This window comes from Macaca nemestrina, chromosome 1 (genome assembly GCF_043159975.1).
Source record: "Macaca nemestrina isolate mMacNem1 chromosome 1, mMacNem.hap1, whole genome shotgun sequence".
In the NCBI taxonomy this organism is placed as follows: domain Eukaryota; kingdom Metazoa; phylum Chordata; class Mammalia; order Primates; family Cercopithecidae; genus Macaca; species Macaca nemestrina.
Window position 1 is genome coordinate 12,230,236 of NC_092125.1, and position 19,547 is coordinate 12,249,782.

Below are 19,547 nucleotides of genomic sequence, written 5' to 3' on the forward strand. Positions count from 1 at the left end.
ATTATTCTTAATAGGAATGATCAGTAGTTCATTAGTTTTACCAATGCATTTCACTGATATGGTTGTTTACCAGTCGTTGTTATGCTCCACTCCTGACTCCAGGCTTACTTTTCTTCTTGTGAAAATAGATTCATTAGCAATTCTTCCAGAAAAGTGCTATGAGTGATAAACTCTTAGCCTGTGTATGTCTGAAAATGTCTTCATTACATTCCCCATTCTTGAAAGAGGGTTTAATTGTGTATAGATTTCCCAATCACAGTTAGTTGAACTAACACTTTGGTGAATTATTTTATCCCAGCGCTGATTTCTGGTACCCTTTGCTGCTCATGGAAGTCGACGGTCAGCCTGACATTATTTTTACAATAACCTGTCTTTTCTCCCTTGTAGCTTCTTAGATTTTCTCTCTATCCTGACACTCTGCAGTTCTACTATAATGTTTCTCCGTGTATAGAGATGGGGTTCATTTGTACTTATCTTGCTAGACGCCTGGTGTGCATTTTCCACTTGAGGGTTTAAAGATTCACATCTTTCACAGTTCAGCGAAATTCTTCTAAATATTGATTCTCTGCTGTTCTCTACTTCTGTAACCCCTATTAAGCACATAGCAGAGCCTTATCAATCTGTCTTCTCAAAGTTGTTGTCTATGAGCTGTGTTCTGGGTCATTTTCTTGGTAGTATAATCTAATTCATAAATTCTGTCTTCCATTGTAGGCAGTTTCACCATAGATTTACCCAATCTATGCTTTTATTATTTCAATAACCCTGTTTGTTCTGTCTGTAGTTTATCATTGGGATTTGGGATTTGGGATCCAGGATTTGGGATTTGGGATTCAGGATTCGGGATTCGGGATCTGGGATCTGGGATCCGGGATCCGGGATTCGGGATTCAGGATTCGGGATTTGGGATCTGGGATTTGGGATTTGGGATTCGGGAGTTAGGGCAGGAGTTCTTCATTATTATTTTCTTAAATCTATGTGATTCATCCATTCAACAATATTTATTATATGTCTACAAAATGCCAAGCACTATTCTGTGTTCTGGGGTCTCAGCAATAATAAAATACACAAGCGTATGTTCTCCTGACATAAAATGAGTAATTCAGTAAAATGTTTAAATAAAACATAGAGTACATCAGTTAATGGTAAGTGCTATGGAAAAGAATACCCCAGAGGAGGAGAATAGAGAGTGAGGATTTGTCTTGCTGATGAGGAGAAAGGAAGTCTGTGTGACTTTGGCTTTTTCATGGGGATCAAGATCACTAGGGATAAAGGCACAGTGAGCCTCTGAGCAGGGAATGGGAAGACGAGAACTGTGGAGAGGGCGGGAGGAGAGGGGAGTAGGTGTCTGACCAGGTGTGTACAGGACTCTGGGCTTCCCTCTTCACTTCTGCTGATGGACAGGCAGAGACCAATGGAAGCAAGAAATCAGGGTCAAGTGGCCAGGGGTCACTGTGCTCTCAGGCAGAGGAATTAGAGCTCTCATGCCTTTTTTTTTTCTTTATAAATAGGGTCTTACTATGTTGCCCAGGGTGGACTCCAACTCCCATGTTCAAGTGACCCTCCCACCTCAGCCTCCTGAGTAGCTGGGATCACAGGTGTTGGGCGCCACCACGCCCAACTTCCCAAGAGCCTTTTTGACTCTTGTTTTTTGGCCCATGATTTCTTATGCTTGCTTTACAGGTGTTATTACCACCTTTATCTCTGAGGAATCAAATATACTTCATTTAAGTTCAATTCAGACTTTGCTCTATTATTTGAAGTGCTTCAGGAATTAATGTTCCTACTTGTTCAGTTTGTTGGCTATTTTTCATTATATTTGTTTGTTGTTCTTTAGAATTTTAATATACAGACACATCTTCAGTGAGGGGGTGGAGAGAGAGAGAGAGAGAGAGAGAGAGAGAGAGAGAGAGAGAGGAGTTTCTCCATCCGTTCTCACGTCTGCTTATTCTCAATTGCATTCACCCAAAGCAGTGGGCTCTCTGGTTCAAGACAAGGCTTATATGTATGGCTCTAACTCTTGTTTTTGGCAGTATTGCAGACCCAATGTAACAGGGGGCTTGAGCTAGCAGCTCACTCTATATTGTCTCAGGTCCCTGTGCTACCTCCAAAACACAGCTTGATGGGTGACAGGCCACTCCAGAGACATCGCAGCTTCCAGTTATTTGATGAATTAAACTCTAGGCTACTTCTGCCAAATGACAGATTCAGAGCCTGGATCCTAGAGCCCACAGGCTTAGTCCCACCTACCTCTGTGTGTTGAGATCACAAAGGCATTTTTTATGTATTATATTTGGGTCATCACTTATATCTCTGTAATATTGCTGCTATGGTTTGGATATGATTTATTTGTCCCCACCAAAACTCATGTTGAAATTTGCTCTCCTGATGTGGTGGTGTTGTGGGTGGAGCCTAGTGAGGAGTGTCTGGGTCATGAGAGCAGATCCCTCATGAATAACTTGGTGCCATTCTCATGCTAGCAAGTTCTTGCTCTGGCGAGACTGGATTGGTTCCAGCAGAAATTGATTAGCTCCTGCAAGAGCGGGTTGTTATAAAGCCAGAATGCCCCTCAGGTTGTGTTTCTTTGCATGTGTCTGCTTCCCCTTTGACTTTCTCCACCATGTTATGATGCAAACTGAAAGTTTCACCAGAAGCCAGGCCATGCCCTTGAATTTCCCAGTCTGCAGAAACACGAGCCAAATAAACCTCTTCTCTTTACAAATTACCCAGTCTCAGGTATTCTGTTATAGCAACACAAAACAGATGAAGACAACTGCTTTTATGCTCTATGTCCTAGTTAACTTTATTAACAAACAAACATGAAAAAAATATTTGTCTGAAGCATAAAAAAAAGAGAGAAACAGAGAGAGAGAGAGAGAGAGAAAGAGAGAGAGAGAGAGAGAGAGGGTCTGCTCTGTCACCCAGGCTAGAGAGCAGTGGTGCAATCATAGGTCACTGTAACCTCAAACTCCTGGGCTTAAGAGATCCTCCATCTCAGTCTCCTGAGTAGCTGGGACTACAGGAGTGCACCACTATGCCCAACTAATTAAAAAAAAAATTTTTTTTTGTAGCTACCAGGTCTCACTATGTTGCCCAAACTGTTCTTAAACTTCTGGCCTCAAGTGATCCTCCCACCTCAGCCTCCCAAAGTGCTGGGATTGCAGGCATGAGCCACTGCACCCTGCCCCTTTTCTCCTTGAAACACTGTTCTTTCAGCTTCTGTGAAGTTCTATTCTGGGTTTTTTCCCCCTACTTTGTTGGCAGGCCTTGCTGCAGTAGGTGATCCTGCCAAAGATACCTGTCTTCGTTCATTTTGTGTTGCTATGAAGGAATACCTGAAGCTGGGTACTTTATAGAGAAAAGAGGTTTATTTTGCTCTTAGTTCTGCAGGCTGTACAAGAATCATGGCTCCAGCATGTGTTTCTGGTGAGGGCTTCAGGAAGCTTCCAATCATGGTGGAAGACAAAAGGGAGCAGGCATCACATGGTAAGAGAGGAAGGAAGAGAGGAGGACGTACCAGGTTCTTTTTCACAATCTGATCTCGCAGTATCCACTAGTGCAAGAAGTCATCCATTACCAAGAGGAGGGCACCACGCAGTTCATGAGGGATCCACCCCATGACTCAGACACCTCCTACCAGGCCCCACATCCAACACTAGGGATTGAATTTCAACATGAGATTTAGAGAAGGCAAATACCTAAACTTTAGCAGTGTCCATATCTTAATCCCATGACCCTATGAATATGTTACCTCATATGGCAAAAGAGATTTTGCAGATGTGATTATGTTGAGGATATTGGTGTTGGGGAGATTATCCTGGTTTATGTGGGTGAGTCCTTAATGTAACCACGAGTCCTTATAAGAGGGAGGCTGAGGGGGATTTGACTTCCAAAGAAAAACGTGATGTAACAACTGAGGCAAGATGCTATGTTGCTGGCTGTAGAGATGGAGGAAAGGACGACGAGCCAGGGAAGACAGCTCCAGAAGCTAGACAAGCAAGGCAGCGGTTCTCTCCTGCAGCTCTGCCCACACCTAGATTTCAACCAGTGAGGCTGATTTTGAACTGCTGACCTCCAGAACTGTAAGAGAATAACTGTGTGTTATTTTAAGCACCATGTTTGTGGTGATTGGCTATAGGGCAATAGGAAATTAATACACTTGCTTAATCACCCCTTGGGCTTCTCTTCCCCTGTGAGACCTGTATTTTGGTTTTGTTTTGTTTTCTTTTTTTTTTGAGACAGGATCTCACTCTGTCCCCCAGGCTGGAATGCAGTAGCATTATCATGGCTTGGCTCACTGCAGCTTCAAACACCTGGGCTGAAGCAATCCTCCTACCTCAGCCTCTCATAGCTAGTACAACAGGCACATGTCACTAAATACGGTTTTGTGTGTGTGTGTGTGTTTTGTTTGTTTGTTTGTTTGTTTGTTTAAAGTAGAGATGGGGTCTCCCTTTGTTGCCCAGGCTGGTCTCAAACTCCTGAACTCAAACCATCCTCCCACCTCAGCTTCCCAAAGGGCTGGGATTACAGGCATGAACCACTGCACCCAGCCAAGACCTTGAAATTCTGAAATGCTGCAGGGCTCAGTCCCGAGCCAGCATCTCCTTTCTTGCCACACTTCTAGCTACACGCTCCTCCCTGGTGGTCTCGTTTACTCCTATTCCCTTAAATACCATTTCCATTTTGATGGTTCCCAAATTCTTCTCCTCAGTTCAGATCATTCCTCTAAGGGCCAGATGGATATACCCAACAGCTTTCTTTACCTCTCCATTTGGATAGAATATGCAAAAAAGAACTCTTTGCATTCCCATCTTGCAAACCTATTCCTCCCTTGTCTTCCCCCCTCAATAAATGGTACTTCTCTCCATCCAGTGAGTTACTGAAGTCAAAATCTAGGTAACATCTTTGATTCCTCCCTCCCCTCATCTTACCCACCCCAGCACCCACCATTTGTATGTCCTGCCAATTCCATGCCCAAAATGTATTCAGACCTCACCCACTCCTTCCACCCCGTGGCCACCACCAGGCCCATGCCTCCATTATCCATTACCTCTCACTGATGCAATAAGCTCCTGTTACTACCCTTTTACTTATTTTTGAGACAGGGTCTTGCTCTGTCACCCAGACTGGTGTGCAGTGGCACTCTCATAGCTTCCTGCAGCCTCAAACTCCTGGGCTCAAGCAATCCCTCCACCTTAGGCCCTGAATAGCTGGGACTATAGGCATGAGCCACCATACTCAGCTTCCTGTTGCTATTCTTGCCCTCAGACTCTGATTTTCACACACTATCCAGAGTGATCTTTTAAAAGTACAAATCAAGGCTGGGCATGGTGGCCCACACCTGTAATCCCAGCACTTTGGTAGGTCAAGGAAGGGAGATTACTTAAGGCCAGGAGTTTGTGACCAGCCTGGGCAATGTGATGAAATCCTGTCTCTAAAAAAAATAAAAAGTTAGCCAGATGTGGCCAGGTGTGGTGGCTCATGCCTGTAATCCCAGCACTTTGGGAGGCCGAGGTGGCAGAAGGGGGCCGAGGTCAGGAGTTCAAGACCAGCCCGGCCAACATTTACCGTAAAACCCTGTCTCTACTAAAAATACAAAGAATTATCCAGGCATGGTTGTGCACGCCTGTAGTCCTAGCTACTTGGGAGGCGGAGGCAGGAGAATCACTTGAACCGGGAGATGGAGGTTGCAGCGAGCCAATATCATACCACTGCACTCCAGCCTGGGCAACAGAGCAAGACTCCGTCTCAAAAATAAAAAGAAAGAAAAAATAAAATTAGCTGGATGCAATGGTGACTACGCCTGTAGCCCCAGCTACTACAGAGGCTGAAGTGGGAGGACTGCGTGAGCCCAGGAGGTGGAGGCTGCAGTGAGCTATGACTGTGCCACTACACTTAGAAACTCTGTCTCTAAAAAATAAAAAATAAATAAAAAATAAAAATTCAAATCAAATTATGGCCTCACTGCTTTCAAACCCTTCTTGGCTTCCCTTTGTGCTCAGCGTGAAATGAAATTTCCCACCCTGTTCTCCGAGGCCTGCCCAGTCTGGCCTCTCCATCAGCTCTGACTCATCCTTTGCTACCCCTGCCCTTGCTCCAGGTTCTCTGAGACTAGGATTGTTTCTAGAATGTGCTAGACTGTTCCTCTACCTGTCATTCCTGATGCTGTCTCGTCCAGACTGCGCATGGCTGGCTCCAGCGCTTCCTTCCCTCATGGCGTCGTGAATGTCCCCTCCTCAGAGACGCCTCCCCAGCCACTCTCAGGAACTTGGTCTCTCCACATCCTGTGCACCTCCTTCCTAGAACTGATCACAATCCTGACTTTTTCTTATTGTCTGTTCTTTCTCTGCAATGAAAGTTCTATTAAGCCTAGTACTCATTAGTTGCTTTTCCTGATCTTCTCCCTCCTCCCACCCTCCACCCTCTGATAGGTCCCAGTGTGTGTTGTTCCCCTGTATGTATCCATGTGTTCTCATCATTTAGCTCCCACTTACAAGTGAGAACATGCAGTATTTTATTTTCTATTCCTGTGTTAGTTTGCTAAGGATACTGGCCTCCAGCTCCTTCCATATTCCTGCAAAGACATGATCTCATTTTTTGTTACGGCTGCATAGTATTCCATGGTGTATATGTACCACATTTTCTTTATCCAGTCTGCCATGGATGGACATTTAGGTTGATTCTATGTTTTTGCTCTTATGAATAGAAAATATTCTTTAAAAAATACCCTCACCCCTTCTCATGGCCTCCAGTGCCCATGTGATCTGGCCCCTGCTCCCTTGCTGACCGCATGTCAATCATTCGCCCTGCTCCCTAATTTCCACACACCATGGCTTTTCTATTCCTTGAACATAACCAAATTTTCACTCACTCCAAAACATTTTTCTTGTTGTTTCCCCTGCTTTGGACATTCTTCCCCAGATTTTGATAATTCTATTTCTTCATCATTCAGATCTCATCCAAATGTCACTTCTTAGCGAGTTTTGCTTCTGGAAATGGTTCTCAAACTCAGAACAACTAGAAAGCCTAGTGAAATATAACTACATCCATTTAGAGGCATCAGAGAGATACCCAATCAGTGAAGAAAACAGGTGTGAGACAGAACGGAGGCCCAGAGATGATCCTGGAGTTTGGGACCACTTTTCCCCAGAGGCAGATGCAAATGCTGAAAGTGGAAGCTGAGAGACTGAAAAGCTGAATAGAGTTCTCCACAAATCAAGGAACTGCGGGTTTCAGAGACTGCTGAGTAGGAGGGATCCCAGTAAATACCCTAAGCTATCAGGTACCTGAAAGCAAGTGTGAACCAATAGATTAGCCCTCACAGGGCCTTAAGCCCAGCTTCAAATAATCTATCTATCCTTGGCTGAATTAATGTGACCTGAAATTGCTAGTGTTTCTAGCCTAGATGCTGGCCAGATGCCAAAGTGCACCCTCTCTAGAAGAATATAACAGCATTCAAAGCCTCAAATTATCTATTTAAATATATAATATCTGACACCTATCAAGACATAATCAGTCATAAAGGAAGATAAGATATGACCAAAGAGACAATAGAAAAAGCAGACCCATAAGGAGTTCAGATAACAAACAAACTTTAAAACAACCATGATTAATATGTTTAAGAATATAAAAGACAAGCTTAAAAATGTTGATGAATAACTGGAAATTATGCTTATAAAGTATAAAAAAATGAAACAAATGTAAATTCTAATATGGATAAATATTATGAATGAAATTAACATATTGGATAGGTTTAACATCAGATTAGACACAGCTGAAAAGAGAATTAGTAAACTTAGAAGCTGGGTCAGAAAAAATATATCTAAGATGAAACAAACAAGCAAAAAGATGATAAATATCAAAAACCAAGAGATAAATAGGACATTGTGAAATGTTCTAACATAGTTGTAACTGGTGTCCCAAATGACAAGAGAAAGAGAATGGGGCAAAAGTAATATTTAAAGATATATTACTTACCTGATGACAATCAGTGGCTTGCATGTGTATGTGTATGAATGCAACAGCTCAAGACTTTAGAAATAGGACCTTGATGACATAATTTCCCTACCAGATTTATATTCCTATTCAAAGCCTGCCCCAGCTCCTTCAGTGTGTGTGACCATGGTTACCACGCCCACCCAGGGCCTCCCTCCCATCCTTTTCTCAGTCTGTGATGTTTGCTGTAACACTAATGACTACTAGTGCTATTCACCAAAAATTCTGGTCCTCTTTCCAAGCATGGTAGGGATTTAACTTCATTATCCCCTGGAAGTTAGGATGGTCAAGTGCCTTGCTTCGGCAACAAAATGCAACAGCCATATGTGCCCATTTTGGGTGGAAGCTTTAACATTCAGTGTTCAATGTAAATTAAGGTATGTTCTTGTCCTTCTGCCTCAGTGTCACAAGAGAGCGTCCATCAGCCTAGTTACTGGATGATCATAAGAGACCGAGAGATGGAGCTTCCAGCTAATCTGTGAGGGCCCGTTAACATGCATAAGAAATGAACTTGGGCTGTTTTAACTTGTATCATACTTGTTGTCACACTATGACACAGCCTATCCAGACACATGTCCCTTTGACTTGCTTTTTCAGTCTCCTTGTCACCATTCGCCTCCTATTTCAATCCAAACTCCAGGAGACCTTTGCTATCTTGCTTTCTTTTGGGCAGCAGAATCTTCCTTTCCCTTTAGAACCTTTTCTATATCTGTTCTTGTGTCCTATTCCTCTTTGCTGAAGGTGGCGATGCCCTTTATTCCCAAGAATGCCCCTTGTATCTGTTTCCTTTGTCCCAGACAGCTGGCAGCTTTACACAGCAATGAAAGTCTTTTCAGCAAATGACTAAAAAGCATGTCCTAGGGAAACATCTACCTCCCTCATCTCTCGACTGTCTGAATCCCAGCCTTCCCTGAACTTAGCCCATTTCATCAGTACAGGTCTGATTGCCACTGCGGGCAGATGGAGAAGCTTCCCCAGGTCTTGTCTGGCAAGACTGCAGCTAGTTACGGATTCTGGACCATCACCTAGCAGGCTGCTGGCAAGCTGTAAATGGAAACAAACAAACAACAGCCTTTGGCTTATAGCTTGAGAGCTTTATGAAGACGAAGAAAGCAATCCTTATGACAATGGCCTGGATGTGCAGTGAGCCTCGTTTTCTGTGAACAAGGAAAGAGGACGGAGCAAAACATTTCACCTATTTCATAATGCACAAAATCAACTGCGTGTATGTGTATATCTATATGAAAGGGCATTCCTCTCCAATTAGCAAGTAAGATTATTGTGCATTTGTAACTTTTTTTGTTCTAAAAGCTCCAGCAGTCTCTGAATTCAAATGCTATGTTGTCAAAATATCTGTACACACACACGCACACAAACCTATTTTCTACAAGTAAGGGAGTAATGAAAGGTTTCTGTCTTTTCCAGGCAAAGAATGAGTCATGGATATCATTTGAGGAAGTCCAGTCTCTACAGGGGACAGGTGGAGTTCCTGACACCCTCTCTTGCAAGCAGCTCATACCTGCTGGGCTCACCTCTCTGTTTTCTGCCAACAACATATTCCATATTCTAGCAACGAGTCTGAATTACCCAGGGCAGAAGCCCTGTTCTTTTTGCAGAAAGCTAAAAAGCTCATTTCTCTTTTTCTTCCCCACAAAAACACAGCCGCTCATTTATCTCTCTACAACTCGCCACAGCTGGAACAGAGACTGGCTCTGTGGCTCGGGGAAGTGGCAGCCGTTTCAGGGCTATGCCCTGCTATGGTAGGTATTTTGGAGTTCTTATTTCCTGGGAGCCAAATAATGTCTCTCCCTGTAGTATTCAACAGTTGGCCAGGCTGACGGCTTAAATTCTCCAGGCAGAGCTGAAACAGCTGCCATATAAGGAACTAGTTAAAAAATCCTGGTGTTCCTTAGAGGCAGGAAGGTGAGACTGGCTTATTTCTTTGGAATACAGAAAGAAGATGAAAATGTGGTCTGTCTACCCAGTGCCAGCCGTGTTCGTGGGCAGAGCAGGTGGCTGGCTGTATGTTGGTATGTGAGGGGTGCCAAGAGGGTCCCCAGCCAAAAATACCCCCCACGTCCAACTGGTCTTGAAATGCTAAATCCTTCTTCAGACATCCTTTGCTTTACAGTTTTCTTTCCTTCAGCATCCTCTTTACAAATGCAAAGAATTTTAGAAGAGGGGGATTACTTACCATTATCTCCTTGTTATGGCCTGAATTATGGGCCCCCAAATTCATATGTTGGAATCCTAATCCCCAGGACCTCCAAATGTGACTGTATTTGTAGACAGGGTCTTTGAAGAGGTAATTAAGTTAAAACAAGGCTCTAGGGCAGGATGCAATTCGATCTGACTGGCGCTTTTATGAGAAGGGGAGATTAGGACACTTCCTCGCACAGAGGGAAGACCACGTGAGGACACGGGGAGGAGACAGCCTCTGCAAGCCCAGGAGAGAGGCCGCAGGAAAACCAACCCTGCTGACAACTTGATCTTGGACTTCAAGCCTCCAGATCTGTCAGAATATAAATTTCTGTTGTTAAGTCCCCAACTCTGCTATGTTCTTACAGTAGCCAGTGCAAATGGATACACTTTTTTTTTTTTTTTTTTTGAGACGGAGTTTCACTCTTGTCACCTGGGCTGGAGTGCAATCGTGTGATCTCGGCTCACTGCAACCTCCGCTCCCGGGTTCAAGTGGTTCTCCTGCCTCAGCCTCCCAAGTAGCTGGCATCACAAGCACCCGCAACCATGCCCGGCTAATTTTCTTATTTTTAGTACAGATGGGATTTCACTGTGTTGGCCAGGCTGGTCTCAAACTCCTGACCTCAAGCGATCCTCCCACCTCGGCCTCCCTAAGTGCTGGGATTTACTGGCGTGAGCCACCTTACCCGGCCTGGATACACTTCTAAATGTAAATTATGTAAATTAATTTACGCATCCTCTGGTCTTTGCCAGCTGATTGAGGTTTGGAGTAGAAATGGGGAATAGGTGAGTCTCAAACAGGAAAAGGTCAGGAGAAGGTTCCCAAAGAATTATAAGGGAGTCGAGGACATGAGAGGGGTGATGGATTGGAAGGAAGACACAGAGGAAAGGAAGGAGGAAGGTGCTTACATCACTGTGATCTGATGGAAGGGTGATGGGTTGGGTTGGAAGGAAGACACAGAGAAAGGGAAGGAGGAAGGTCCTTATCACTGTGATCTGATGGAAGGGTGATGGATTGGATTGGAAGGAAGACACAGAGAAAGGGAAGGAGGAAGGTGCTTACATCACTGAGATCTGATGGAAGGGTGATGGATTGGGTTGGAAGGAAGACACAGAGAAAGGGAAGGAGGAAGGTCCTTATCACTGTGGTCTGATGGAAGGGTGATGGATTGGGTTGGAAGAAAGACATAGAGAAAGGGACGGAGGAAGATCCTTATCACTGTGATCTGATGGAAGGGTGATGGATTGATTGGAAGGAAGACACAGAGAAAGGAAGGACGAAGGTCCTTATCACTGTGGTCTGATGGAAGGGTGATGGATTGGGTTGGACAGAAGACACAGAGAAAGGGAAGGTCCTTATCACTGTGGTCTGATGGAAGGGTGATGGATTGGATTGGAAGGAAGACACAGAGAAAGGGAAGGAGGAAGGTGCTTACATCACTGTGGTCTGATGGAAGGGTGATGGGTTGGGTTGGAAGGAAGACACAGAGAAAGGGAAGGAGGAAGGTCCTTATCACTGTGATCTGATGAAGGGTGATGGATTGGATTGGAAGGAAGACACAGAGAAAGGGAAGGAGGAAGGTGCTTACATCACTGTGGTCTGATGGAAGGGTGATGGGTTGGGTTGGAAGGAAGACACAGAGAAAGGGAAGGACGAAGGTCCTTATCACTGTGATCTGATGGAAGGGTGATGGATTGAATTGGAAGGAAGACACAGAGAAAGGGAAGGAGGAAGGTCCTTATCACTGTGGTCTGATGGAAGGGTGATGGATTGGGCTGGAAGGAAGATACAGAGGAAGGGAAGGAGGAAGGTGCTTATTATCACTGTGACCTGATATTGGTAGAGGCTTACATGCATTCCAATGTGCCGTCAGATTCAGCGTAACATTTTTTCCTGACAAAATGTTTGAAGGAGCTCCCTCTCCATTTATAGATGAGGAACCAGAGTCTCAGAAAAGGTGTGAATTGCTCAGGGTTCCCCCAGAACCTGGCCACAAACCCAGTGTAGCCCTCCCCGGCCTGTGGGACCTGGACATTCTTAGGAACAAAAGGCCAAACCACCCCATAATCCACTGGTTTTACACAGCAACCTACTGCCTCAATGAGGACCAGCTTTGGGGCCAGGACTGTGTCTTAGTCTCTTTCGGGGCCCTTACAACTCCTGCTATAGAGCCTTTGCCCCGATGAGCAGAATAGCTGTTGATTGAACCAATACGACCCCCTCTTTTCTTTCCTGCAAAAGCAAGGTGGATTGATGCAAAGCACATACTAGGATTTATTCCAAATATCCTCCCAACTGCGGCCTGAAGATTACCGGTGACCTGGCCGAATTCCTGAGGTGTTCACTGCTGTCTACCTGGCCAAAATCCCCTTCTGTTACTCAAGAATGAAGGTGGCCAGCCTGGGCAACATGGCAAAACCTTGTCTCAAAAAAAAAAAACAAAAACAAAACCACAAAAGAATAAAACAAAATATATGTATACATAAACAAAAATAAACCATAAAACAAAAACCAATATAAAAAAATAAAACAACAATACAAAAAAGTGGCTGCTGCCAAAGCCCGACTACAACAGAAACTTCTCTCTCTCTCTCTTTTTTTTTTTTTCATTTCACAAGTTACCACTAAAAAGGCAGGCTCTTTTGTTTGTTTGGTTTGATTTTTTTTTCTTTTTTTTTGAGACAGAGTCTTGCTCAGTCACCCATGCTGGAGTGCAGTGGCGCCATCTCGGCTCACTGCAACCTCTGCCTCTCAGGTTCAAGCGATTCTCCTGCCTCAGCCTCCTGAGTAGCTGGAACTAATGGCATGCACCACCACACCTGAGTAATTTTTTTTTTTTTTTTTTGAGATATGGTTTTGCCATGTTGGCCAAGCTGGTCTCAAACTCCTGGCCTCAAGTGATATGCTTACCTTGGTCTCCCAAAGTTCTGGGATTACAGGCATGAGCCACCATGTCCAGCCATGTTTTCATTTGTTTGTTTGTTTTGTTTTTGAGACAGGGTCTCGCTCTGTCACCCAGCCTGGAGTACAATGGTGCAAACACGGCTCCCTGCAGTCTCAAGTTCCTGGAGGATTGGGAGCAATCCTCCCACCTCAGCCTCCCAAGTAGCTGGGACTACAGGCATGTGCCACCACCCCAGCTAATTTTTGTATATTTTTGTAAAGATGGGTTTTTACTATGTTGCCCAGGCTCGTCTCAAACTCCTGGCCTCAAGTGATCCACCTGCCTCAGCCTCTCAAAGTGCTGGGAGTACAGGTATGCACCATTGCACTCAGCTTACAACAGAAACTTGACTGCAATGCCATGTAAGCTCTTCACGCTGTACCAATACCTATGGCGCTTCTTCAATATGGGGCCTGACAGTGACAACCACAGAAACTATTTACTAAGGACAGGTACCATTCTATAAAAACAGCAGTATTCGGCTTAATAAAGTTATTGAGTTTATTCAAATATACAACATACAAGTATCAATAACAGATGACCACAGTGTGGTTTTGGAATAAACACAATCTCTTCTCACTGTCCAGGACTGGCCCAGGTCCTCATTTAGGTACATGCACCCAGTTCTGAACTGCTTTCTGGGCTATGCTGTGTCCGCTCTTATTCTACGAGGCCAGGGCTGGCTTTGTGGGTGTGCAGCCTTAAACAGGCCCCATGCTGGGTTGAATGCTCTGCTCTGTCTGTCTTGAAATTCTCAGTACTTTTGGAACCAGGGGCCCACATTTACATTTTGCACTGGACTCCACAAATTAGGTCATTAGTTCTGAGAGTGGCCTCATTCCTTTTCTGTATCAGGGCTACTGTATACATTGCAGGGAATCCTCAGGCTCCCACTGTATGATTAGATGAGATTTCTCGGTGTGAATAAAAGATGAAGCGGACACAGTTGGATGGAGGATGCCAACCTGAGAGGGGCCTCATCGTCAAGCAGGGCTGGCAGTTGCTGAATCCTAGGGCTCTAGATAATCTGAAGTCGTGCTTGGAGTCACATGGACACCAAGATCTGACCAGAGGCGTGGCAACAACAACAAGGGGTCCTCGGAAGGCTAAGGCCAGAAGCCAAAAAGTTCTGTCCAAAACTGCTACAAGGACAACAGGGAGCAGGGCTCAGTCCCTGTGGAGCAGGCGCTGGCAGAAATTAGCCAAGGATTTCAGGGACCCAGCAAGCGAGGCTGGGGTTAGGGGCTGGAACTCCATCCCAGCTGGGAGATGGAAGGGAAACGGATTGCAGCCAGGAACTCAGGCCCCTGGCCAATTCTAGCAGATGGAGAAGAGAGGGAAGCTGTTGCTCTCTACTCCTTCAGGCTCCTACTTCAGGCTCCTGGGGATCTGCTGAGTAAAGGTCTAACATCTCCAGGTTGAACTCACTCTGACTACCCGCAGGGAAGGACTTGAACTTTTAACAACGGATGCTTTGTAACAGCTGGGAGCAGGGGAAGCCCAGCAAATAGAGCTTAATAGAATAGGTGAAAGGCTTTATGCTAAATCTGGAATTGTCATCAACAGCATCTCTGTAGCTCTAGCTATATCTGTTCTTATTTGCTGCTGTGTAATTTGGTCACAATCCTAGAATTTAAGAAGGTATGGCTCATTTTCAATGCTTGTACTGCAATTTCTTCCTCTACTGGGGAAAAGTCTCTCTCTCTCTCTCTCTCTCTCTCTCTCTTTGCACGCTGTCTCCTCTCTCCTCCCCTTTCTTTCTTTCTCCCTTTCTCTTCCCTGCATTCTCCCTGTCTGCCTCTGAACCTCCCCTTCTCTGGCTCCCCCTCTTCCTCTTGTTCTCCCTCTCCCTGCCCTCCCCTGGCTCTTGTTGGTAATGAGCACCTCTCAGCCTGAGTGCTATTGGAAAGTCTCCCCATGATTCAGAGGCCTGCGCCCCACAGAGCCTCCTGTGCTTACCACAGCCACCCACCTCGCCAGGAGCAGCTGGTTTGAAAACTGCCCACCTGCCACCTCATGGGGACTTGCTCTTAATTGTTTGGTTTCCATGTGCGTCGTATATCCACTCCCAACATAGAGGCTTTGCTTTGGGTAAGAGGAAATGCAAATGGAAACACAGGCATTACGTCCAGGATTCTTTCTGGAGGTTAGACTAAATGACCTCTAAGATTCCTGCCAGAATCTGTTATAAATAACTCAAAACCTGATTAAAAATTCTACCTGAAAGCTGTCTGAGATTGACAGCATGTAATCTATATAGACATATGCAAATTGTGAATGAGTCTAGTAAGAGGACCACAGCTGATGTTTCTTGAGCACTAACTACATGCCGGGCACTGCACTAATTGCACAATCTCATTGAATCCTCATGACAGCCCAGGAGGAATATTTCTAACTATTTCTGTGTTACAGGTGAAGAAATCTGTAGAGTTTCAGTCAGCAACTTGCCAAGTGACACAGCCAGTAAACAAAGGAGCAGGACTGGATCCCCACTCCATACCCATCTGACAGTCTCAACAGGATGTATTTCAGAAGGAAGTCAGACCCAGGGAAGACCTCGCTCCCAGGTGGCTTTGCACGGTGACAAGCTCTTAGACTCAGTTGTGGTACTGGGCCTGAGCTAGCTGAGTTAACAGGTTTTTCTCTGCCCCTGACATTGATGGTTCTGACAGTTCATCCCATTATTTTTATGTCTGCATAGAGTGGTTGCTTCCTGGCTTTGACTGTGTGCTCAGATAGAATATTTCCCTGGATCCTTTGGAAGCGTGCTGCTTAAGATCAACACCTCTGAAGTCAGAGGCAATGGCCCTCACTCTAGAAAGAAGTACCTGGTTCAGGTTAACCCCCATCTTTGCTCCTGTGTGTATCAACCTGGCCTCGCATGGCATCTGCTGCAATGATTCAAACTCTGGAGGATTCCATTTGGCCAGCTCTGCTTTCTATTTTGTAAATCTGATGAGCCACTAGATTGTGGAATCAGAACTCACTGCCTTTAAGCATATTTGCAATTGGCCACTAAACGAGCTTCAGAATAGTGTCAGACCAGGACACAGAAGCATGCATGCAGTGTGTGTGTGTAATCACGAATACATCATTGGATGTGTGTGCATGTCACATCTTCCCTGTCACCCAGACTACAAACTGTGGTATCATCTTGAGTCTGCTCACCCACACTCACTCACTCATCTGCCTGCATCTCTCCCTCAGTTTCACAGACACTGTCCTTTTTCAGGGTCTCTTGGTCTCCTCTGCCCCAGACAACTCTGCCAGCCTCCTGTCCCATCTGCCTTTATCCAGGCTGTCACCTCTCTGATCCATCAATCACATTAATGCCAGAATCATCATCCTTGCATAAGGCCACTTGCATCACAGATCTTCTCAGAATTCCACAAGAATGGGAATCCCAAGTTTCTGCTCATGACCGTCGCATTCTGAGTCCTGCAAAATCTTTCTCCAAATTTACTCTCCAACTTCATCACCCATTACACGCACCTTAAAGTTCATCCAAACACCGTATATAGAATCCACATTAATTGAGCCTCTGCTACAGCCAGGCACGCTGCTACCTGCTAGGGAATACTTATAAACAGAACACGAGCTTGCAATCAGCTCTGAGAGCGTTCTTCAAGACCCGCAGCACAACAGACCCTCCCAGGACTCCTTGGCCTGGAAGATCCTGCTCCTTTTCTGGCCTATTAAAATCATTCTCATTTTCCAAGTCAGATGTTTACCTACTGTGACATTGACCTTAATCCCCTTAGAATCCTTTCTTGGAGCCTAAGTCCTTGAGTTTTTGTCCTGATTTTGCTATTAAACTAGTTGTGTGAGTTTGGGGAAATTTCTTAACCTCATGGGGTCTCAGTTTTCTCATCCTGAAAAACGGGGATAATACATAATACAAATACCTCCTCATGTACTTGTTGAGAGGAGAAAATGATTTTTTTTTTCTTAAAGCATTTAGGACAGGGTAAAAAATTATTATTATTATTATTATTATTATTATTGTTTTTTGAGAAGGAGTTTTGCTCTTGTTGCCCAGGCTGGAGTGCAATGGCACAATCTCGGCTCACTGTAACCTCCGCCTCCTGGGTTCAAGTGATTCTCCTGACTCAGCCTCCCAAGTAGCTGGGATTACAGGTTCCTGCCACCATGCCTGGCTAATTTTTTATATTTTTAGTAGAGACAGAGTTTCATCATGTTGGTCAGGCTGGTCTTGAACTCCTGACCTCAGGTGATCCGCCTGTCTAGGCCTCCCAAAGTGCTGGGATTATAGGCGTGAGCCACCGCACCTGGCCAAAAATTGTTTCTAGCACCTTGGCTCCCATGTGTTGCTTATGTATTGCTATTTACATGTACGCCATTCTGCCTGCTTCCTCTATGCAATTTTTAGTTCTTTGAGATAAAGGATGGTCATTATCCAACCCAGCATCGCTAGCAGAGAGCTCTGATCACAGAAGATGTTTAATAAATGTTGGCTTAGTTGAGTTCAGTTGCTAAATGATCATAGAAATTTTAAGTTCATTTTACCTATTCCTCTGCCTTCAAGTAGGACTTTCCTAATTCTAGGTAGAGGAGATTCTGGTCCCTGGCAACCTATTCCACTTTCTGATATTTCAATCTAAAGGAGACCTTAGAGGTCATTTCATGCAGAGATGTCAGTTGCCATTTTATGTGTTGACCTCAATTGATTAATAATGGCTTTCTCAAGTTCTGGGAGTGCTACAATTGATTAGTGATGTCTGGCCCTTGCATGGGCAGGGCAGCTGATAATGTGCAGGTCTTGTATTTGCCATTCCCAATTTAGTCCATTGCTCTCTTTTGAGTATGAGGAGACTAAGTCTACAGAAGCTGAGTGACATACTCAAGGTCACACAGTTAGTGTTAGCAGGGTCCAAATGGGAAGTTAGGTGTTCTGAATACAAATTCAGTATTTTTTAGAGAGATTGGAATTTGGGAGAGAAAAAAGGGGATCCAAGTGTGAGTCTATGCCTCATTTGCCTGTAGATGTAACTGCCCATTCTCATCCTTCTGTAGGCTGGGGAACGTGTCTTTGAAGCACAGCACATGAGTGGCAGGAGCCTAGTGGAGGAGTTGCCCCTGCAAACTCAGTGGACCCTCATACCTCATCCTTCTCTCAGACAGCCTGGCCCAACCTGGACTTGACAGATGGTGCTTGCCCAACTCACAGGGGTGGCAGGACTGAGTCCTGGGCTGTTTCAGAAGAGGGGATGTCACAAACAAGTTCTGATGAATGTTATGCTTTTACAAAATAAGATTAGATCCGGGGTAGACTCCATGGGGAAAAACATCCTCTTCTTTATAATGTTGATTTTGTTATTTTAATTCAAAACAAAAGCACTGAAAGGGTTTCTCTGGGGGAGTGGAAAAGATTATTCTGCAAGATCCAAAAAAATTATAGAATTCAGAGCTTCCAAAATAAGCTGAAATTTCTGAAGAATCCAGACTACATAACTTGTGTCAACATAATTTAGAATCTGATTATGTAAGTAGGTAGGGGGAGAAGGGAGGCACCAATTCACACACACACAAAAAGAGTAGTAAGAGGCAAAATTCATTAAACACCAGGCATCTGCTCTCAGGAATGATTACTGTTCTAGCTGTAAACTATACAGGCCTGTCGCTGACTAATATCATGTTACAGCACTTAACACCACTTGATGTCAATTATAAAATAGCACGCTTAGTTGAATACCCTTAGTACACAAACACTGGTATCTAGAATCATGAACTATTACGCCTAGGAGGAAATTAAAGATAGCAGCCCAATCCCCTTAATAGGTGTCCACAAGAGAAAAACGACTTACCCAAGGCCACACTGCAAGTTACAGGCAGAGTTCATCCATAATCCCCGGAGTCTTCCTTCAGAAGCTTTCTACTGTCTGATGTAGACATCCTAGCATTACATGTTTGCTATGAAATATAGGATAGCACATCAGAATTCAGGTATCCAAAGCAATTTTACTCATTCCAAAATATCAGTATTTACATCACCCGAGTTAATAGTTCCATCTGTTGTCATCCTTTCCTTTGATACAGCCACGTAATTTTCATGTACCCATTATTGGGCCCTGAAAACACTCCTACAGACGAGTGGAGGAAACCAATGCTTGTGAGTTGCCTTTTATGTGCCAGGGACTGCCCACACTGTCTCCTAGAAGCTCACAAATTATTTTCAAGAACTCTTTCTTCAAGAGATTCAAGGTCAAGTGGTTAACAAATGGTAGGGCTGGCATGCAAAGCCAGGTCCACCCGTCTCCAAATTTCTTGGACAGCTCAAGTGGCCATAACAAAAACACCATGGACTGAGATTTTTTTTTTTTTTTTTTTTTTTTTTTTTTTTTTTTTAAGACAGAGTCTCACTCTGTTGCCAGGGTGGAGTGCTGTGGCACG

General features: G+C 44.5%; 2 long non-coding RNA genes across 3 annotated transcripts; one reads left to right on the forward strand and one right to left on the reverse strand.

Annotated features, from left to right (window-relative positions):
- Positions 1-3,723: 3,723 nt before the first annotated feature.
- On the reverse strand, positions 3,724-19,169 carry LOC139357307 (uncharacterized). Its single transcript, XR_011610272.1, has 3 exons — positions 18,962-19,169; positions 6,148-6,302; positions 3,724-4,077 (listed from the first exon to the last, which is right to left on the reverse strand). It is a non-coding gene; the product is annotated as an uncharacterized lncRNA (long non-coding RNA).
- LOC139356430 (uncharacterized) lies at positions 9,425-18,384 on the forward strand. Of its 2 annotated transcripts, none has more exons than XR_011608349.1 (3): positions 9,425-9,752; positions 15,549-15,703; positions 18,171-18,384. It is a non-coding gene; the product is annotated as an uncharacterized lncRNA (long non-coding RNA). The 2 variants fall into 2 exon arrangements; XR_011608338.1 differs by lacking the exon at positions 9,425-9,752 and adding an exon at positions 9,922-10,022.
- Positions 19,170-19,547: the final 378 nt, after the last annotated feature.